Here is a 24647-nt window from a genome sequence, read left to right as displayed (position 1 = left end):
CACAAGTGAATTTTCAGGACACTACTGACAATACATTTGGTTGCTTTTTGTACCTCAGTTTACAAAAAGCTTAATCAAACATTTACTCTGAGAGAATTAACTAGATTTACTCTTCGTTTAAAAAGTCATATTAATTATCCAGGTCCCAAAGTTTTTTTGAGAAAGATTAACAATGCTGTTTCTACAAGAACAATGAATGATGAATTATAATGGCTATTACCAAAACCAGGATTTGGAGCTGGAGTACAGGCTTTCCACAAGGCTGCAAGAACTGGTTTAAAGACAGGTACCATAACACTGGAAAGAAATGTCCTTTGGCAGGCACAAATTTTCTGGCAACATCACAAGAAGTGTGAAGACTGTTTGTTACTCAGAATATTCATGCAAATTGGAGAAACCTACTTAGAAATTTTGAGAAAATTATGATTCCTTACTCTTCAGAAGAGGATGATAAGACAAACAATATTCAAATGTTTTAAAAACTGATAAAAAGAGGAAAAGAATCTTTTATCCAAGTCTGTAGAAGATAAGACATGAAGTTTTGGCTGCGAAAGCATCAAGAGTGATTTAGGTTGAATGCTACTTCAAAAGGAAAACTTTCAAACTGATGGTACCAAATACATCCATTACAAGTGCAAGGTAGAGTCTTCTCTTGCTAAGAGACCTTTAAAAACACTTTGAATGACAGAGCTGCAGGTCATGCTACCATGCTAAATTTTGCATAATCATAAGATTTTATGGGCATTGTGTCTGCACATGCAATATGATTAAAAAAATTATTTACATTGTAAGCTGTACATTCCTTTTTTTCCTACATAGTGTAAGTTCCACAGAACAAAATTCCTCAATTAGCAATACCATTATATTACATTATTATTTGAGGATAAGAACTAGATGATATCACTTAATGATGAGTGTTGTAAGAGTTAATAATAGATACAGCACATTTGACTTTGGAATCCCAGCTCCACAGAGCTTACTACCTAAGAAGGAACTTCAAATGAATTTACAATTAAAAAACAAAAATATATTAAAAAAAAGATAGTAATTTTGAATTTAAATGCTTTAGTACTTTCACAGAATGGCAATTAGCTTGCATCATAATGCTGATCTGACTTTAAAAAATAGTGCTTTATTGCGCTAAATTTTCCATACGGATCATAAGCTCTTATGCTCTTGAAAACAGTAAAGATTTGATAACAAACATCACTGAGCTTTTTTCTTAACATGTTCAGGACTGAGACCTTAATAAAAATTTTGCAGTTTATGTTTTAATTCTGCCAGTGCTTATTCATGTGCTACCACTGTTATCAATGGAGCAATAATGCTAACTTCCAAAGCCTTCAATCAGAAGCATCCTTCTTAAAAACCGACAATGTAAACCATTGAAGCTTCAAGAACTTTATTTTGCTGAAAATTTACTGTGTGCTGTTTCTAAACAGCTATAAAATTACATTTAAAGGAAAACATCTGTAACTATCATAGTGCCTCAAAACATACACAGGGGCAGAAAATCTTTCTTCATTTTTTCAGTTTATCTCAGCAGTTCTACACTTTTTAATGGTTACCTAACTGGTAAGGAAAACAAATAAGAAGAAACCTATGCCATCTCATATCCCCTTTTTTGGTCACTGTGTGTCAGGAGAGATACAGAAATAACATACAAACCAGCAGAAGTACTAGCACGATTGTACCTATACTAAATCCATTTTCATTAATGATTCCCCTCCATCATGCCTAAGAATCCATGTGACTGTCAGCAAAAGCATAGCTAGATTAGATCAAACTTGTCTGTGAATGCGGGCAGAGGGAAAAACTTCCTGATTATTTGGCTTGCAGAAACTCGGTCCCAGCTGTGACTACACGCAGGTGTACAGCAGGAGGGTAATGAAGCAGATTTAGATACCAAATCTCTGTTAAGCACAGAAGAGATGGAAGGCTGCATATTAGGATTATTGGTAGTAAATATATTTTAAATTTTGATATAATACTTTGCACTACCTCTGCCAATTTTTATTTTAAAATACCTTTATTTCTTACAACTAATATTTCAAAGTATTAAAATTGTTATATTTTTAATAAAACTGTGTAAATCTTACATAGAACAAATCTGTCACAGCATCAGCTTTTGTAGCAACTAATAAATAATCATGAGCTAAGCCATTTATTGTAGAAAAGCATACAAACCTAATTTAAAGACTAGAAGTGAACGCCATGTCCTAAAAATTCTTCCAGTTTTTTCTTGTCTGCACTGTTAGTAACATATGTCTTTTTTCCAGTCTTAATTTATATAGGTTTGAATTTCAGCCACTAAACTCTGTACTTCTTTGGTTTGGTTAATTCAAATGTCCTGTTCTATCACAAATCGTTTCAATTAGTGATGACTCTACTAAATTACCATTTTAACCTTCTTTGGGGTAAACTAACAGAACCGTAAATGTTAAGATCACAGGTAGATTGACCAGATGGATTAAAGGAGATATAATTCCACCTTCATGTCTCTCATTAGATCTACTCCCTATAATGTAAATTTTCCTAATCAGATGAAGTGGTCCAGAATTGTATAGTCCTCCTGATCAGACATTGCCTAAATGCACTTGGAAATTGCAACCCTGAGGAATGCACTTGCACTGATAATTAATCTTTTGTTTGAAACATTTCTGAGCCATGGATAAGCAGATTATATTTGAAGTGCTGGGAGTAGGTATAGGTGGAATAGTTAAAAAGCATTTAGGTACTACTACTAATGGTCTTTAAATGAGAAATTCCTAGAGTATATCACATAGGTGCTGAGCACAGGAAATACATTTATGTGTATTTTAGTCTGCTGGAAAAAGTTAAATCCCTCTGTTCAGTTACAAACATACTGGGGGTGGTGTATGGGGCGTGTGGGGGGTGTTTATGAGAGGTATTTCTTATGTATCTTCTTTTGTTTATTTGTTTTGACTCACTCCACAAACCCTCCTTAGTTATATTTTGTTAGAGTGGAGGACATAGAAGAGCAGTTATTATTCATTATTATACGATTAATAAAAGCAGGTAACTGGAGAGGGGAAAAAAAAATAGTGGAGCAGTGATTGCGAGTTCCTAACTAGAAGTCAGCTGGTCTGTACTGGACTCTTTTGAGAAGCTTTGTCAAAAGACAATGCATCATGAATTATTCATTTTATCAGCTCTATTAATTCCATTACAACAGTTACACACCCCTAGGGACTGAGACTCAGTTCTCCTTCTGTCTACTAACATCACAAGGAAATCTAAAGGAGAGGCTGAAAATGGCTCTGCAATTCATCACATTTTGTTTGGCACATTCAGAAGAGCACATTATTTATACATGAAGATTAAATATGCATTTATTTGTCACAGGCAAGGATAAAATGATTAATATGACTTCTGAAAACCAAAAAGAGCTTACAAGGGAAACAACCAATCCAGAACTGTAAAACCACAATCAACTTTTTGGTTATACAGCAAAATGATAGAATAATGGGTAATTTTACTACATAACTGAAGAGTTGTTGGTTTTGCATCAGAGCTTCTTCACATGAAAGGGTGACAATGAATTAAGACATCAGATAAGAAGCTTCAGGAAATATAACCACATAGGTATTGCTACATCTTACATTAGTAATGAAATACTTCCTATTTATCCAAGTGTATTTAAAAAAAATATAAATTATATTCAACAGCACCTGCAGTTTGCAAAGCAGGAAGATGCCTATCTCAGTGATCTGAAAAAAATCTGATGATATCATCATATCTTGATGATATCAAGTGAGGATGAGTCATCACTTGTACAAATAGTCCTAAAGGAAGCAAATGCTTACTAAAATGCCTGTGGAGATCAGTCAGTGTGGAATAAGAGAAAATGATGTGGACAAGGCTGGAGGTGAAAAGTACCAGTTAAGGTGTGGATATTTTCAGGATTTGAAAGAGCGTATTCTATAATTCAACTGCACTTCTGCTAAGCTCTCTGTTACAGAAAAACAGGCCAACGAAGTGAACTTTTGGAGAGTGGAGACAGCCACAGGCAAGAACATGCAAGAAGATATGAAGAAGCAGTGAGAGAAACAGCTAACTGTGAAGGTATGGCTGAAGGATGAGCAGCTCAGGGCTGCTGTTCTCCATGCAGCAGAGGGCTGAACAAGAAGGGAAGAGGGAGGACATGGTGTGACCTGCATGGCAGTGTCCGCCACCACAGATTTCATGCTTGGAGCACCATGGGTGGATACTGCTGCTCACCCCACACCAGTGCCGATTCCGTACCACTTTTGGGCACTCTGGGCAGATATACTGGGTTAAACAAAACAAATCACTAATAATTAAGTGTGATTAAATTTTATATTTGACTGATACTGTGTCTCTCCATAAAAAACAAGTTCCCTTTCACTAGATAAAGCTAGCAATACTTCAGACTTCAGGTACAAGTTGGAATAGTCACAGTACGCCTTAAAACTTAGGCAATATTACATTTCATTCATTTTCTTTAAATCCAGCTTTAAATTTAGCATAAGAACATGAGTTTAAGAATACAAATTTAACACATTGATTTAAGCACAAATAGGTTGAAGAAAAAAAGCACTGTACAGGGCGCGGGTGCGGAGGGTCTGTCAGGGGGCCGAGGGCGGCCCCTGTGGTGAGCAGCCGGGGCTTCCCCATGCCGGGCACAGCCAGTTCCAGCCGGTTCCAGCCGGCTCCAACGGCCCCAGCGCAGGGCACAGCTGGGCCCTGCACTCCAGCCAAGCTGGTGGCTTTGTAACTGAGTCCTGCTTCTGCTCATTCCACAAGGCATGGCATTCTGAGGGAAAGGGACTGCAATTTCAGTGCTGGGGCTCTATCACACATGTCTAAAGCTAGGAAGTTTAGATACTGCAATATAATCACCAAAATTCAGGACTTCAGGAGAGCTGTGAGAAGCTGGCAAAGGTAAGAATCCAAATTTCGAGCTCATACACCTAGAACCTGCCTAAATTCTACATAAGGCACTGGAGAACAATGGCAGCCATGAAAATGTAGTAATGAGGGGCAGGCTTCCCTCATTTATATTAAGGAAGGATTTGCAGTGCTACCTTAATTTATCCTCGAAACTGTCAATTCTCTGAAGTGCAAATACCCTGCCCTCTTGAGCAGTATTCTTCTAAGTGGAAATCTCTCAGAACAGATCTCTCTGAAGTCCCCCTGAGAATCTGAGCCACAGATACCTTATGCAAATTTGACAATCCATCCTGGAGATACTGGCCAGAATAAGACAATGTTATGGAGTCTTTGTCCTAGCATAGCTGCATTATGCTGGCAACAACATAAAGAGAGCAGGGAAAAGTGAAATTAAGATTTCAGTGGGCTATAATTGTGATATGGAGAACACTACTTCTGCAGAAAAATCCTTCCTGCCTCTTAGGTCCTCATGTATTTCTATCCTCAGTTAGATGAGCTGCATAATTCAGAAATATGGCTGTACGTACACTTAATTCTCAAAATTTCTGAGAATTATAAGCATAAAAAGAGCAGAAACATAGTCATAAAATTGAAGGAAAATGAAGCATTTCCTAGACCAAACTTGTCTAAATAAAACTAATTCAATGTAGTTGATCAACATTAACTGTATCTACTTGTTCACATTATGAAGGTCAAATACAAGAATGTGTTTGAACTCCAGGCATATTTCTACCTACCAATCCCATATATCAGTGGCTCATATATGCAGACAAAAATAAACACTTCACTAACTTGATAGTCTGTGGAAGAGACAGGGTGGAAAAGATGCAAATAATTAGTGACATACCATATAAAAAAGAACTGGAAGAAGGTTGAGAAAACACACCATGAGAGAGACTCATACATACATTTAACACAAGGGCTCTCTCTGGGTTATCATGGTTGCATTGTTTTATTAGTGTTGTTAAGGGGAGAAGCAATATGACTTGATAAAGCAAAGCATAGAGGCATATTTTCTTTTCGCTGCCTGAGAATTAATTTCAAAAGCTTAAATGTAGAAAGTCAGGGAGGTGGGAATTTTGCACATTCTTCAATCAGACAACTCAGCACAGAATCAATGTACAATGGGACAGAGATGAGACATTTTAGGGCAGCCTTGGGGTATGATTCTCGTCATCTATTGTAATGGCAATTTGGTAGAACTGTGAAAAGAACATTTATTTTTAATGGTACTGCTAGGTTCTGAAATTATACTCTGCAGGTTGGGTGATCCTGCAGAGATTTCAAACACAATACTGCAAATTGTGCAATAAAACACGTTACTTTAATCCCTGTATTAAGGATAGATAGTCTTTTCAGATAAAGTAAGAGCCATTTCACACTTTCTCCCAGCTAAATGTCCAAGGCCAACATAAGCCTGTTTTCTAGGTTCAGCAAAACTTGGCTTGGAGTCCATCAGCAAATATAGCAGGCACAACTCAAGCTTTAGCATAATGTGCTTGTAGTCCAAAAATAATTGAGGAAAAGGCTCATTCAATAAGTTATGACCTTGATCTTGTTGATGTTTTGTATGGCTTTAACTCATGCATATGGATAACCCTCCAGACCACAACAGCATTATTCATAATGTTAGCAAGTAATGGAATAAAGGGTTCAGCCCTGCCATTAGTTGCAATAGCTATTGATTGTTATGTTTGTTGTTTATTAAAACTATTAGAAATACATTTTTAAAATAGAAGTAAAGAAAGCCTACTAAGATTTTAATTTCCCTGATTAAAATTTTGCTACTGTCATGTAACTTATTCATCAGAGTACTTAGTATAGGAGATACCTAAATTCTTGGAAATAAGTATATAAAGTCTTGCACTGGTATAAGAGTAGGCTTGTTATTTTTTTATAATGGGGTGACAAAAATTATCCTTGTAAGACATTAATGGATTGGTTTTAAAATACTTGTAAAATATGCAGCAGGGGGTTTTGACTACCAGTTTTTAGATATTTCATCATCAAGTTCAGATTTCAGCGAAGTTAGATTGTTCTTGTCATGATATTGCAAAGTTGATGGCTGATGTTGTTACTCTGGTGATGCTATTGGTGAAAGTGCAACATGAAATCAGCAGAATAAGTTATTTGAACAATATTATGGAAATTATTTTAGACATAGTGTACAAACCTGTATGATGGACATTTTAGGGCCACAAATGACAAGTTGTAGGCTGATGTTTGTTTTATGAAAAGGAGCTGTTATTTGCTTTTTTTTTTTAATGAGGATTCTGACATGACATTTTTGTAAAGATGATAATAATTGTTTTAGAAGCATGGTTTTATCATTTGTTTTAGAAGCATGGATGCTTAACATACATTACAAACTTGCTTCATAACAAAATGTTATGCTCACGACTAATTCCTAAAGAGCAATTATACAATATTCCACATCATAGCATCAGCAAGACTAAAGAGATAGACTAATAGATAGACTAATCTCAGTGAATGATAGGAATTTCATAGTAAAATTTGCATAAGGAAGAAAAAAAAAGAGGTATTTTTAATGCAAATTTTTATTTTCTTCATATTCTGTAATGATTGAGAGCATTAATGTAATGGTATCATTACAGAATGATTCGGAAGAGTACAGGAGCTGCTGTGTGGTGCAATATACTAAAGCTCATGCTATTTATATGCTCTTAATTCCTACAACCTTTTAAAAAATTGGTACAGCTAACTCAGTTCTAGCAGCATTTTCTAATTTGTTCTGCATAAAGCAGTGTGGTTTGCACTCTGGCACTGCTTCTCAAAGACTCTAGAATGCAGGGCCAGAATGAGGGCAGTCTGCTGAAGGAAAGCAGTGCCCTAAGGGTAGCACTTGCCAGTAGCTTTCTGGTAAAACTATTTCTGTAAACGCAAATTAGATATGCTGAACTTTCACCAATAGATGCCATGCCATTTTCCTGACTGGCAAATGAAAGCTTCTGGCTTCCAGTGGGTCAAAGCTGGGACAATCAATTTTACAGGAAGCTTGGGAGACATTTTTTATTATTCCAGGTTCACTGATATGAGCATAACATTTTAAGATTGTAAGTTATTGTCAGGATTTCTAAAGTTTCAGGCTTACAGTCACAAATATCAAAATATGGTAGCTAAGGAACATTTAGAAATGTTTGGTTTAGCACATGACTATCAAAGATTGATTGGAATTTTAATTTGTTTTTTTCTATTTTGTTTGTAAATGTTAGTGACTGAGAAGGCATATCACCTCATTTTAAGAGTAATCATACAGTATCTGCATCCAAGAGACTCTCTTAGGCTGCCTAAAAAGCAGTGGGAGAAAAACAGTCACTGTTATAGCTCCATTAATCTCATCCTAGAGCATATAACACAAGACAGATGAATTGCATGCAAAACACATCTAACTCTCTCCATTGCCCTTAAAGAATCTATATGATCTCTTCATAATGGCATTGTGGCCATTTAGTGAGTTAAACTCCATTTTATGAGTCAGTTTTTCCAAGCAAAAGAAACCTTCTCATAACTAGAAATTCCATGTCTTATATAGGCTTATTTTCCTATGCATCAGCTGCATGAGCTGTAGGTATACAGCTATTCTTTTTTCAACAATTTGTTTCTATAACTTGGTTCCAAAGTCTTTTTTTTAACCCCTTAAACCTAAAAGGCCTTATTTAATGGAAAGTTTTATTATTAAAATTTTATTCTATTTAATTCTGTCCGTGTTGGAAATTTGGAAGATGTCACAAGTTATAAGAAAGAAATACATATATTATTTCAAAAGGATCACAAAACATGATTCCATGCATTCAAAGCATGCTTTGTTTCTATGACAATAAAAATAAAAAGCATCTAAGGGCCTTCTAAACCCATCACATTCTGCTCACACCTGAATTTTAGCTTAATTTTGTGAGTTCTGGTTTCCTCAGAGTTTCCACAAATGCTCCAGGAAGTCTTAAGAGTGTCAGACTTCCTCCAGCCCATCCTAGCCAGTCTACCATGTCACAGCAAACCAACTGCAAAGCAAGCCATAAGCGCAGCTGAAAAGAACAGAGCAAGAAGGTCTAACTGCTTATATAAGTATGGAAACAGGTTTGACCCAGACTAGCACAGATATGAGTGTAGCTTCTTATTCATGTTCCTACAGAAATGAAAATTAACATATTGTATTGAGACAAAAGCATCAGATACAGAGAAATGGAAAAACAGGATAATAACAGAAAACATTGAAGGACAAGAGGGTACAGAGAAACAAAAAACAAAACACAATTCCAATAAATAGGATGCAAATCAGGGATGATAAATCAACAATAAAGTACTATATATTAAGTGATAAACAATACAAAATAGATCTTTGTACACATTCATAGAACAATAAACTTAACTCTATTCAGCAGCGGTTAGGGAAATTAGATCAGGAGAAAGTGACTGTATGACCAATTTCCCAGCTGAAAATTGTGGTCGCTGTAGTGGCTTGCCTACTCAAATAACATCAAAAATTTTATCTATGTCCTTCCATCAATTTCCTGAAAGACCTTTCTTTGAAGACTGCACTTTTAGAAATGACATAGGATGTAACTGTAGTATTTTGCTGACACCAAGATGTCATTCTCAGAAATAACACCCTTTTGAGGTGCTGATTCCAGAGTGAGGCAGTGACAGGGCAGTCCTCCAGATTTCAAGGGTTAATAAACATGGTTTAAAAGAATGGTTAGCACATAGGCAGTGACATTAAATCATCTTAATACTGTACTGATTTAGTGCAGTTTTAGCAGAGTAACAAGTTCAAAATAACACTCGTACACATACACCTTTAATTCAGAGTTCAAGAACTACATGAAATTAGTTTTGTGACCTCAATCCAATTGCCAAAAGCCAATTGTCCACATCAATAAAACACGGCCTCAGCTGAAACTAATTAGCACACTAGCAGACAATGTCAGTGCACTGGCCAGATACTGAATGGTCAAAAAGCTAGACCCCTTCTGTCACTTTTCAGAAACGTGCCACAGGTTGAAAAATTTTTATTGCTGTTTCTCATGTTGAACCTGGTTTTTGGATTAAGCAGAAGAATGATGTCTTCAGAAATATATATCAAGCATTTTTCTGGGATATTAGGTCTTTACAAATAATTAAGTGTACCTCTTACTGAGTACAATTTTAAATGGGTTTTTTTTCACAATAAGCAGGATATTATATTTTTTATTCTGAATTCCCATGTGACTCCCAGAGGGAAAGACCTGGTTCTTAATATATGCATTTTCATTTTGCCTTTCTTAAAAAAAATCTAATTATCCTCTGTCTTTCAACATTTTGCTTAATTTATCTGTAGATTATCCAAACAAATACACTAAACAAATGCACTTAACGAAACCTTTGGCCACATTGTTTGCATATGAAATCATAAATATTTCCTGAACCAAATCATCAATAGCAAAAACCTTTTCAACCACACAATAATAATGAACAAGTCAATATATACATTAAGATGTAACATCTTACCTACAAATGTAGTTATTTACTTCTTCCAAGTACCCTCTGTAACAGGATACTTAAGAGAAATGGTCAGGTGTCAAGCCCTCAAAAATGTTTGACCTGTAAGGTTTTGTGAGCAGGTTAACAAAGACTACTTCAATTTTACCAAATAGTGCACAACAGCAGAGCCCTGGCTAGTACTAAGCCTGACCAACCTCACCTGGGACCTTCACCCACACCAACGGACCTAGGAGCTCTATTTAAGAGATGGTTGAAGGGAGGAGGATGGTTGTGAATTGAAACAAGATGCTTAAGGCTGGATATAAGAATAAGCTTTTTCATCACAAGGGAAGTCAAGCATGGGAGTAGATTGGTCACTGTGGTTGTGTGGACTCCTCTGGAGGTTTCCAAGACCTGCTTGGAGAAAGTGTTAAGCAACCTGGTCTGATCCCAGAGCTGGCTCTGCTGGTTTGGGTAGGAGGTTTAAGTAAAGACCTCCCAAGCCTCTTCCCACCTGAGTGACTCTATGATGCTATGACCAGGACGTTCACATCAAAAGCACATCGCTAGTGCTATAGAACTAATATCAATGGATTCAAGCTGTTAACAGTAGCTGTGTTGCATTCCTACTGCCATAGGAATTCCTGACTAATTTCTCTTCATTTTGGAAGAGGATTCCTAGCCTTGAGAACAGCAGTCCTAACAGAGAAACAAACTGTATAGACTGTCTAATTCCTAACTTTCCATTTGCTAATCATGCCTCCTTTTACTAAGATAAGCTTCTCCTATGAAGAAACAAGTGATGCAGAGAAAAGAGCTAGCCTTAAGTGGCTAATTCTGCAGTTCCCTATTTCTGCAGGATCTGCATGTGTTTGCTCTGTTATACTCAAAATCTCAATATAGGTGGAAGTGAACACCTTGTATTCATAGAGCTAACAGTATATTAGTGCAATTAATGCTGTAATGCTCTAATAGTCCAAATCATGCAAGTAAAACAGAAAAACCTTATTAGTAAAATATTAAAATCATTATCTGAGTGTTTCTAGTATCTGCTCCTTTTCTCTTTTTTCATTCCTGAAGTTATGCTCATACTTTCAAGGTTGCAGTGTGTCCCAAGGTTGATAGTTTCAACCTGCTTGAAGAAGACAGAGGAAGTTTATGATGAGTTATGAGTATCATGATATCTTCACTGGGTGGAGTATAGTGTTGATGGTAGGATATTTTTCCTCATCAGTCTGGGGTCCTCTTGGCTTTCTTTTGAAACATTTTTCCCATCCTCACCTGTTCCCTGCACACTACTACCAGGGAGGAGTTGAAACTGCCCTGTAGGACCCCAACACTCTCAGGGGCTGTTTGTCCAGCAGGCACTGCCTGGGCTGTCAGCCCCTTCCCCAGCAGCGCTCCCAGAGCTGGAGCTTAGCCAGGCTGGGCAATGGGGCTTGGCCACGGGGCGCCTGGTCAACCCAGCTCAGCCCTGCCCGGGCCAGGGGCAGCCCAGCCACCCCTGGGACCTGTCACATCCCAATGGCTGCCCCCAGCAGTGGCAAAACCATATTTACAAGGCTAGAGCTCACATGTGCTCTGTACAGAGGATAGCATGGATTATAGGCCCTTATATGGTCTGTATCTGCTAGTAAATAAAGTAGCTGAAAACTGCTTAAAATTTGTGAACTAAAATTAATATTTTGTTTCTCTTCAGATGTGATTTCTTGAATTGTGTTCACCTGTCAATAATATGAATAGGAGACTTTGATGCCATGCAGGGAGAAGACATAAGCGAGAATGAATACTCTATCGGGTGAATTTTCTAATAATTATCTGTTTTTATTATGTGGGAAGGGAAAGCATATATATTATTTGAAGTATCATGGTAAAACTTGAGAATTTTTAGGATTTTATGAATCAAATTTCAGAACCTTTTCCCTAAAGAAGAGATGAATAAGGTGGAGAATATTATTGAGAGCTTTTCAGGACATAGATTATATGTGAACTGAGGTTGAGAATGTACTCACCTGAAAATTGCTGAAAGCCATATGTACCAGGGAGGTGTAAAGGTGACAATATTTCTGTCCATAGACCATGGATCTTTCTTATTGTATAGTGACCCCAATGCTGACCTGCCAGAATTCTTTCTTCTGCTGGAAGCTACTAAAACTCCATGATAGATTAGTCATAAACTTTGAGAGCAGAGGTGGGGATCATGCCCATGCTGATAAATTAGGTGTGGATTTGTGATCTAGACCGTTTCCTCAGTGGATGACTGAACACAGAATCAAAGAAGAGATGAAAGTTTGTATTTTGCCCTCTGAGCCAACCTGTTTCTTAATATTATTTTTTAAATTTTATTTTCCCAGTGTTCTGTTCATCAGCTGCTGTTTTGCTAAATTCAGGCACGGGTGAACATTTTGAACTATGTTGTATTAATTAGATCTCAACTTCTGAAGTATTAACTAACCAAGCACCTTTTGTGAGTCACTGATTCTTAACTGAAGGCTAACTCAATTTTCAAGCATTAGATTTTTACCTAATTACATTTATTTGACAATGTATGAGAAGCAAACTTGCAGAATAAAACATACAGGAATGTCTTTAAAGTTAATCTCTGATAGGTTTTAATGCAATAGTTTTTTCTTCTTTTTTTAAAAATAACTCAGTAGGAGTCTTGTCAAAAGGCAGGCCAACAAAGCATTTCTTTTCATTGCTATTGTTTATGAAAGCCGCTCTAATAATGGATGAACTCTCTCCAGAAAAATAGGTGGACTTAACAACCTAATTTTAAAGAGAAATATATTTGATGTATGTGAGGATGATAAAAAAGTGAAATGTGTTCGTGTCAAGTAAAGATGATCAGTACATAAGTTTTCAGACATTTTGAATTAATTTGAATAAGCACAATTTAGACATATTTTTCATTAAAAATATTATCAGGTTTGTTATGTTAATTGATTAAGTAGTATATCTATTTGGAAAGCTTTTAAAATGTATATTTTTGACCTGTAGACATTAATGAGCTCATTATAGATAACACAGCTATCCTTGAGCATCTGTCTAGGCAGATTAAATTGTGTAATCATTTGTTGCCACCAAATCCTCTAAGGTGGTTTCTAGAAAATGTTCTTACCTGTTCTTTTTATTAACTAACATGGAAAAGAAATGTCTATATTTACAGCTGAATGGGGAAAAATTTCTCAGCTAAGCAGATGAAAAGATTCTGAGTTTCCATGTTTTCATTCATAGTTCAGAAATTATTTGTTCAAGCTTACCCCTGGACTTCATCAAGTTCTTTCCACAGTGGCCCAGCCTTCCTCCCACTGGATAAGTGTGAATCAGGACCAGAGTAGCATTCTCAGGCTGCTGTTGCCACTAACCTTTCATTATCAAGATTTCAAGCACTCTTTAGATGTGCACAGTTGCAGCAGAGAAGTAGCTTTCTCTGGTTCCTTGTGCTGTAACAGATTGAGCCTCAACAAAGAATCAAGTGTAAGGGTTCCATTTCAATTTTTTTTCAGTTTTCCAGTGGAATTTGAGCCGATCATTCCTTCATTCCATTACTGTTTTTCTATCTGAAAAAAAGGGGTGGGATGGGGTGGTGGTGGGGAATTTGCTGCTTTATGAAGCCCTTTAAAATATATAGATGACTAATCTCTGTAAAAGCCAGGTATTAATACTGTCTCTTGTAATTTTTCTACTAGAAAATGACTCAGTAGAACACTTGATTCAGGATACACTTAACATCTGTAATTTATCTAGGTTTGTATTAAAAACTTGGAAATGTTTGTTTGGGTTGTCTTTAAAATACGACTAAAGGATTTGTATTTATTTGTTTATTTATTTATTTATTTATTTTTACCTGAAGAAACAGAGCTTTTTAAACCAGAATAAATTCAGTATTCTAACAAAGCTGCTGGTTATGTGTCAGGGTCTGTTGTTTCCTAATGATAGCTGCAGTGTTTGTCACTGAAGGGTTTAAGCAAAGTGACTCCACTGTGAAACTACCTTCCTTTTGAATTGCTTGAATAAATAACACCCACAAACATATGTAATTGTCTATATATAAGCAAACATTTTTATGTTGTCTTTCACACAGTGTGTATATTTACAAAAGATTTATGTTAACATCATTTAAAATGTCATAAGATATCCTCTTAGTCATTTTAAGAGGATCATTATCTGTTTATAGGTTCACGATGACACAAAAGGACTTAAAAACTACCAAAAAGGGTCTTGTTTTATTGGGTCTGAGCTTTTGTACTATTATTTTTTCCTGCAGTTTGCTGGCTTGTAAGAAATGTTCATGAATTTTCATTTCAGCATTTAACACACAATCTCTTTCTTTAAATGGGTCTACTGATAGTCAATTCGTTTCTTAACCTAGATGTTCCAAGATACCCCACTTAGATTCTGCTGAAGGTAATTGATAATCTAGCATAAATGCAAAAGTCAAATTTAAATTTGTGGTGTTAAATATTTTGTGATTTTACAAACAGATACATAAAATAACTGGGTTTTTTTCTGAATTTGTGCTGTAATCAATTTATAGGCAGAAAAAAACTTAGCAGATACACAAAAGTATTACCTTTGCCATTCATTTGCTGTAACAGATTTTATTCAATATGCATATGAATCTATCCATGTAATATCAGAACTAATTTTCATTCACCTGAGGTTTTGAAATGAGATACAGTGTAGCCAAATTAATTTAGTTATTTTACCAAACTGGCTGGCTTTGCTTATTCTTACTTCTTTCTTAAAAATGAGACTGGAAATCATAATTATATTAAATACATAAAGAACTGTTGAATTTTCCTTGAATAAACATCATATGATGTTTGATAGAATTTGAGTAACTATTAAAATATTTCTAACATTTTCTTTATAGTAAGCTAGACCTGACAAGTTTTCAGAAAATGTTCGTTTAAGATGGCTATAACATCTGAATTACACTCTTTTTAACAAACCATTAGATGTTTTGCTTTCCCTTTTATTTCTGAGAAATCTCTCTAACATTTCTTTGGATGCTGCAGCTCATCAGCTAAAGTTCATGGGTTTATAAATTAAATACACATAAAGAGACATTTAATGCATATATATAAACTTAATATACATTAAATCCAATTGTCTATTCTCATAAACAAAGTTCTCTGGCATATTGCAGTATATTATACCATGGATTATGTGTTTAAGAAAGCATGAGAATGTGGCCTGACGAGGTAAGTCACGTAGCTCAAAAGTTGCCCAAATGTGGCAGTATACAAGATGGAGGTAATAGAGGTAGGAAAGAGCTGGGTAATTAATAATTAATCAAAATGAGAACATGAAAGGAAAGGAAGCGTACCTTGATTAATCAACTTCTTGTCTCTTATCCAGTTGCTAAAAATACAGGAAACAAAAAAGTACATGCACCCCTATAGTGAATTCACAGCTAAAGGACTCTGGCACGCTTCTGACTGCATATTGTTCTTATTTGTTATTTTTAACAGAATAGATAGTTTAGAAAGTAACTGCACCTAAACCAAATCTAACTAGCTACGTGGTTAGGCCAAGTGTTTAGAGATAAAGAATTATAGTATTTTCTCCTCTGGTCTATAACCATATGTATTATTACCACATTCCTATTCTTATTAAGTATAAAGCTTTAAAATCCAGTTGAAACTGTTGAGGGGTGGTCGGGGTGGTGGGTGGCAGGGTAGTGAGCATCATATTCTGGCCTTTTAGTCCCTCCAAAAAATTCACTTAAGAATTATGAAGGCAGGTGCTGCAACTTCAATCTTAAATTTCTACTATATATTGTGAAATTAAATCAAACCATTTATTACCTCAGAAACAAACATTTTCATTTTAAACGCAACAAATGGAACATTGTAGAAATTTCAGAGATCTCTTTCCTATTTGAAAATCAATCTGCAAAAGCTGTTAAAATCAACTAATCTCATAAATGGTTTGAATATTTCTGTTAAAAGACAAACACAAATAGATATGACTTTCACCATAACTGCTATTATTGCTGTTCTTCCTCTCAAAATGCATCCTTGACGACTGAAGCCTTCATTCAGTTTCTCTCATAATGTTTCCAAAATTAACTTCTAACCATGCAGTATCCACTGAAAAGGCCGGTTTCCACATGGACATTTTATTAATTTTGATGAGACCCACTCCCTAACATCTGAGTCTTGCTGAACTGAGTGCACTGCAGAAGACAGAGCTTAAATTCTATTAGTTAGATACACAGAGAAAATTAAATGTTCCTTTAAGAACCATGCCTCTGTTTGGGCTTGGGATTTTGTACTTTGTCTAACGATTGCTTAAAGTGACCCACACAAACAGCTTTGGTGCAGAAAATAGAAACCTGAGCTCCTCACTTCAAAGCTCAAACAAATGGCAATTGTCCTACAGTTGCTCCTTTTCCTACTCCTTCTACCTGGCTCTACTTACCTTTCCTATTTGTTCCCTCATTCCAAAGCAGCAGTTTCAACAGGAATTACAAAAACTTTTAGATGTTTGGAAAAGAAAATATGTACTTTTGTCTCTATTAAGCTCATACAAATCTGACAGTGATAAATACCAAGCAGTTGAGATATTTTTACAGTGGAATCCTAACGAGCTTTGAATTCATATAGACTAGTTTTCCTACAAGATTATTTGAATGTTTCCCTTCCAGTAGGTCACACAGTAATTTGTAGAATTTTAGCTAAGCTTCAAATTTTGCCAGTGGGTGAATAGAGTTGCACAATTTTGATATTTCTTTTTTCTTTTCAAAGGTTGTACTACTACTCCACACATTTTCTTCTAAAATAAAAACCCAACCCCCTTAATTTACAGTTTTCAGAAAATTTAGGCTGTAAGTAATCTTTCAAATATCAGAACATAATAACAACCCACTCTATAATGCAATATCTGTAAGATCAATATTGCATGATTGATTTGACACTGACTTGGCATGGTGAGTCACTGGCATTAGTAAGGACAAAGAGACACAATTCATTGGCAGCATACATACTCACTCTGCAAAAAGATATTTTTCAGAAGAAAAAATAATGATGAAATTAGAAACTTTCAAGAGAATTAAAAACCAAGACCACAGCAGAATAATAATTCATATTTTGAAGATTGCTTAGCCACCCACACAAACTTAATAATATTGCCTTTTTCTGCTGGTGTAATGCAGAGATCTTAGAACATCATGTACTATTATATAATCAGCTTATGCTACCAGATGTACTACTATCAAGGTCAGCACCTCCATATTAAATTGGTGTTAATAGAATTTAACATTGCTTAAACAGTATTACTTAGATGTTCAACATCGTAAAAAGCACAACTATGGATGATCAGGACATTTTCACTTCAATTACTTGCTATTCCTAAATACATGCATATATGTATATTTGTAATCTATTTATATTCTTTTCCCAAAACCAAAACTTCTTCACAGAAAACTGTATTTTATTTATTAATTAAAAAGGTTTTGAAACTCTGAATATTTCTGCATATCATATTTTAAATTTCTTTTACATCTAAGTGTAGGTTGATTATAATGCTTTTTAAAATATTAAATGTTTGGATAAAGTTTCTTCCATCTGCCCATTTTCAGTTTTCAAAATAAAAAATTTGGACTTTCTGCTATTATCCATTATTTTTATTCTAAATTCTCAAACACATGCACTCCTATATTTAGACAGATTTTTCAATTAATACAAACCACTTTTTCTCTCTTTGGAAAACACAAATCAGAGGTTATACAACTTCACCCCGCTTCTGAAAAAGATTTTTTTCCTAAATAAATTCACCTATGTGGTCTAAGCCTGAAATTTTGTATTAATTCTATATACTTGTAGGTGGTTTAATTATAAATCAGAGTAAGAACATAGAAATAACATTCTCAATGGTTTATTACTACAATTACCTAATAATATTGCTCTGCAATTTCCAACTGATAAATTGTATTAATAATTCAAAAGAAGCATTGATTAGAGAAAGAGTACATGGTTTTCTTTTTAGTGAAGTGCTGAATCTGTGCGTGTGAACTAAAACTAGCACAATATATTAATTATCATCAATGGGATATTTTTTTGCAGCAGGCCAGTTGTGTTCTATATTGATTACAAAACAAGTTTCAAGCATTCTAGTTTTGAAGGCAAATCTCAATTTTTAAATTCTTGTTAAATCAGCAATCTGTTCTGAACAAAGGAGGATAAAGCTCACACACACATACAGTATGGCTGATTCTTAACAGCAAGTCTCAAGTCACCCAAATGGCATAAAATCTGCCACATAAGATGACCTCTATAACAAAAACTATTATTTTAAGTGGTAAAACTAAAAATATAGGAATTTTCTTTGTCTCTATTACTGTTTTGGGTAACTTTCACCTTCTGCTGCCATGCTTCTAAATGCTTTTCCAAACAGTGAGAAACTCATCTAAGGTCTAGGATTTTTTCTTAGAAGGGCTTAGGTGGACTTAAATGCAACTGATAGTCTGTACTAATAAAAGGAGTAAAGATTCAAGATTGTATCAGAATTGAAAAAGATTCCATTTCCAATTTAGAAGTCTCAATGAAAGAAAAAAAAAAATCCAATCCATTCAAAGCCATTCCATGTTTAACCAATTACCATTATTTATAGCATAGGCCCTAGTTTGGTTTTCAGGATAATGGCTACCTGTAATATAGATATTAGAAGTGGTTATTGACACTGGTCCATTCTAGCGCATCTTCAGAAAGATTCAAATTTCTTTCTAATTTGAAATATATCATCAAATGTACAAAATTGAAAGGTAATTTTACAAGGGACTTTTTACAAGGACATGTAGTGATGGGACAAGGGGTAACAGCTTTAAACAGAAAGGAGGAAGATTTAGATTAGATATTAGGAAAAAATTGTTGACTGTGAGGGTGGTGAGACACTGGAACATGTTGCCCAGAGAAGCTGTGGATGCCCCATCCGTGGAAGTGTTCAAGGTCAGCTTGGACAGGACTTTGAGCCACCTGGTCTGGTGGACAGTGTCCCTGCCCATGGCAGGGGGGTTGGAACTAAGTGACCTTTAAGGTCCCTTCTAAACCAAACCATTCTATGATTCTGTGATGATATCACCGTTCTCTACAAAATGCTTCAAAATGTGTAATTTTAAAAAAAATAAAAATAAAGAAAAGGATGAAAAAGGATTAAGTCAAAAATCATCGTAATATCACAAATAACCTGTATTGATACAAGATAAACCTGCTTTATGTGTATAACACATTTTATAGATAACTACCCATTACAGTTATATTTTGCAAATACTTGCTTTTTTAGATTCGTTGTTTATATTAAATTTCTTCCCTCCACCCTTTCCCCTTCACAAAGTCAAATAATCAATTAGTATCATTAGGTCAATTCAAATAATGATGTAATTTACAGGTTGCAGCATGAATTAGGAGTCCTTCATAGTTGCAGATATGAAAGGGACTCCCAGAAGGAATGTTCCCCACCTGGGGAGTCCCACAACATGCTGTACATTTTCTGTGTAACTAGGAGAAAGATCTCTTACGCAAAAATTTTGGCTAAAATCTCTCCCAGGTGCCAAGGTCTTTCTGTTGACCTTTGTAGGGCACATTACTTGGGTCCCAGTTTGTTCCAGTTCTCCTTCTGCACAGCAAGGTTTTCTTATTCTCCTTTTCATATTCTGTGACTTGATTAACTTTTTGGGCCCTCCCTCCTTTCCCATATTACCATCTGGATGCCCTGTAGGTAAGCTAGTCCCGTCTCAGCAGGAGGCCTTATAAATATAGTTGAAGTCTCATCTCATGAGGAGACTTCAGAGCCCAGACATCCCAGTCGGGCTGTATGACCTGTCTGTCTGTAGGCCAATAGGCTACAAAAAATGTATTGAACAAAATACAATGGTAGTTCCCTCTTAAAGTTGGAAAGATGTACTGCTTATTCCTATGTATTTAAATTTAAATAAGGGAAAAAGGAAAAAAAAATATTACATGGAAATTACAGTATAGTATCCCTAGGAAAACAGATGGCATATTCAAGTTCCAGTATTCCAGTATGTAGGATGGTGGTGCATCTGAAACTGTACAAAATGGCTGTAGTGTATATCACACATTTGCAAATGTTTTCAACTTGCAGGTAAAGTTATCTGTACGACCTATAGGTAAAGACCATTATAGTCTCAGTGTTTGAAACAGCCTTGTGTTGGTAGACCTAACTCCTCCACTTTGGTAGTAAGATTTACTTATCACACCCAAAGCTCTGAAGATGTACAAGTTGTGTGCATGCATCAGACCACACTTTATTATATGAATAAAAGCAGGTAAATATGCTACCAATATTAATAAAATTGCAATACATGAGAGTATGTGCTGTCTTGAATTCCTATAACAGTGCAACTTCAGTGTTCTCTTAATGAAGGAGTTCTTACAAATATCAGATACATGTATATACATCATATGCAAGTGTGTATATGTATAAATTTACAGTAGGCTATTCTCTACAATTATTTCACAGATTGGATAGGTAAGATATTGAAATAATTTTTCTAATATCCCTAAATTTTACTTATGTATAGAACAATGGCTTTGTGGTTTTGCTTAGCTACAAAAGTATTTTTAACCTGAAGGAAGACAGAAAAAGATGAAATACAATCAATCTGGACTCCAAATTAAAAATAACTTTAAGAAAAAAAAAAAAAAAGCTAACCAAATAGCACACTCTGACTCTCTTTTTATTTACAGCCATTAACTGAAAACAATAGATCAATTTAAGAATAAATTATAAGAGGTTGTAACTATCCTCTCATTTTTATTGCATTCTTTTTTTTTTTCTGTTTGTTTTGTTCAGGGTTCTTTTCCTAGCTAGTAAATCAGAAATGTTGCATCCTTTATCAATTTTTCACTGACCCTGTGGGCTTATTAAGGTCAAATAGCAAACAACATTGTTCACCTTCCTCACCAGCATTATTTACTAGAAAATATTTATTACTTGGTAAGCAATATGGATTTCTGACCTGTACTGAAATCAATTACTTAAAAAAGCAAGGATGCTATTTCTTCTACAACCCTAGATTAAAAATAAATAAAATAAAAAAAAGAGAAAATCTGTCGACCTACCCAGTCGTGCTGTAGGTAATGACATTCATTATAGACAGTATATGAATTGTTTGCAACATGAAACAGGAGATTGAAGACCCCCCAGGGGATTGATTCACGTCTCGGTCATGCTGCTCTCATTGACATAGTAACAGCTGGAGAACCTCCTTTTCCCTTTGTACTGCAATTGTGTTTTCTGTTGTTGACATGCAGAACCCAGGGCAGCTACACCGGGGTCTGGGCACAACAGGGTTTATGGGTATTCACCTTAGCTTGACATATGAAAGAGTTAATTACCTATTTAACACTTAGGACACAGATATTCTGTACACTGTCCTCATTTTGAATGAGACAAGCCAAATGCCTTTTTTTTTTTTCTTTTGTATGAGAGTTTGTAAAGTCTTTCTAATTAACAAGCAATTTATATACAATCGGATTCTAATACTTATTGCTATGCTGCTGCTTATGCTCAAGAGTTTTTGTTTTCCTTCTTTGAAACATGTATGCCCTGAATATTTTATGGATAGAGTAGAAAAAGCAGTAGTAGTTGAAAGAGGCAGTATCAAGGGGACAAGGCAACCTCCTTGTCCTGATGATTACTAGTCCATAAACTGTGGACATAACAAGATGTGTTAAAGGGATGGAATAATCTGACAACTGGAAAGGAAAGCAAGTTTGCTGTTCCCAGTTCATTATATTCTGGCAAATCATTGCCTATTTCACGGGTTCTGACAATAGTTACTGGGGCCAAAAATGTCATCATTAAGTGAGAAAAATAAGTGTAAAGTCACTTTGTCATCTTCTTTTAGTTTTATGAACAGTTTGTGAAATCACAGATCTTTATGAACATTCAGCTGAGATGGAATATCTTAACTCTTACCTCTGAAACCTATTAGCATTAATGTCATAAAAATACAAAGCAAACAACAAATTGCAACAAGCATTTGAAATTGTGGAGCAGATCCATTAATCTTATACTTCTGTGTAGACCTTGCTGAAATAGGGATGCCGTTTTCCATGATGTTGTTCCATTAACACAACTTACCCCACATATGCTTGGGTTTTTTTGATTGTTTGTTTTTTAATCAGATAAATATATGAAAAATAGGTAGAAATCCAGATCAGATTTTTTGTTGGGGCAAACAGATGAATTCATTATATTTTAGATGGGACCTGTCTTTCTTTGTATTGAATACAAAGTCTGGTTTTGGTTATCAGTGAAGTGAATATATCATTCTGATATTTTTTATTTTTTCTTCCATACACCTTCTTTTACCTCTGAGACTATGCCTTGAAAAGTGGTACCAATCTTCTAGTAGCAATAACGTAATGAAATAACATGAACTGGATTATAATGGTATGCTCCAAATGATCAGGAATACAGCTAAAAGCAGGGCGTCAGAAAATCATAAAGACCTTTCTCATCTGTGCTTTCATGTAAATGTTTAAACAAGTATTCCCAAAACAGATAATTTCTGTTTTAAAGAAATGATGAAATAACAAACTTCCTCTCTGCATCTGAAGCTATGTTTAGAAGTAATATATTCCAAGCACAATTACCTTCAAGGTTTTTTTTTTTGTTATGGTATCAAGCCCTATCTCATGTAAGTGTTCTGAGGTTACAAGTGTTAAAAATTTAGATACCTTTTTTTATACTCAGAGATGTTGGAAATATTTCTCACTTACCTTTTTGTAAGGGGGAAATTCATGTGCACTCTTTACAGTCAAATAACAGTTAAACCTACCTAGCTCTTTCAAGATAGGAATGAATTTTCTGATGATGGCAAGTGACTGAAACTGTGACTGCAGCAGTGTAGTGCAGGAGACAAGAGATAATGTGCTATCAAATCACTTTCAGTATTGGAGATTATAGGAACACCCAGGGCTGAACTTCCATTCAGCAGAAGTCATCCAAGAAAAAAAGGATATAATGAGAGACTTCATCTTATAGCAGTATGCTTCTCAGCAAGAAAAGACTGAAATTTATCTAACAGACTGCTGCTTATTTCCTGGGAGATGTTTGAATTTACTTTAGATATAGGTGGCTTCTTATTCCACTAGCAGAGGAGAACACAGAAAGCATATTGAAACCAAGCTAGAATGAGAGCTAAAGGAGAAAGAATATTATAGGATTTTTTTTTTGTCTGCCTCGAAAACAAGCAACTCCTTTCTTTCTTTTTCCCATTATTTGCATTTTATTAAAATAAATTTATTTTATTTTACTTAAAAGTTCCCCCTAGTGCTGCCAGACTGTCAGTCACCAGACGGTCCAGAGTGAAAACACGGAATGGATTCTTAGCTGTGGAAATCTGCACCTCAGGAGTAAGTCTTCTGTAAGTTTCTTGGTTTGCATCCACTAGGATGCAAGGATGTGATTGCTTAGTCTGGTAACACAAGGTGCTAGACAGAGATGTGAGTGTACTCCTAGCAAGTGTAAACTGGAGTATTTTTGAGACTGTATGCATCATCTGTGTATGCATCATCTGTATGTTAGCTGAACAGGATATCACCAAGAGAGTTGCAATAAAAATAAACTTTCCAGAAACCTGGGAACCAAGAATACTCTTAGGGGAAACTTTATCACATTTATGCAAACCAAGCCAACAATGCCAAAATGTAAACAATAGACATGGAAATAATAATTGTTGATTATCAATCATCAGGGTAGTTGATGGCCCTATGAGCAAGGATGGTAACCCAAAGGCTTACATGACCACAAAAAAGTTAGTTAATTCCTACTTGTGTTTACAGAGACAGTTGATTAATCTCTCCAGGATTCTGGAAATGTAGCCTGGCTGGTGTCACTGGTCAGCTGACGTTGCTGTAAGGAGTTGGGGACCCAGATGCCAATGTCAGTGTGACTTAGTCGTGGGGGACTCATGACATGAGCTGGGATAAATCTCACAAAAGATCATAATAATGTTGCATGATAGCTATGTGGAACCCAGTATGCTTCATGCAGACCCCCGAACCTAAGAAAGCCAGGACACAAAGTGGTTACTGTGGGATTTCTTTGAGTCTTCTCAGGAGTTCACTGTCAACACAGTGGAGCGAATCAGAGGAAACACACTGACCTGCAAAACAAATCCATCTGTGGCATCCTACTCTGGCTGCTGTGATTCCCTGCTGGCTTTGGATGCCTATTGGGTCCTTTTGGTCCCT

Source organism: Falco naumanni, chromosome 2, assembly GCF_017639655.2.
Source record: "Falco naumanni isolate bFalNau1 chromosome 2, bFalNau1.pat, whole genome shotgun sequence".
Classification (NCBI taxonomy): Eukaryota; Metazoa; Chordata; class Aves; order Falconiformes; family Falconidae; genus Falco; species Falco naumanni.
Note: the sequence above shows the minus strand (reverse complement) of the source record.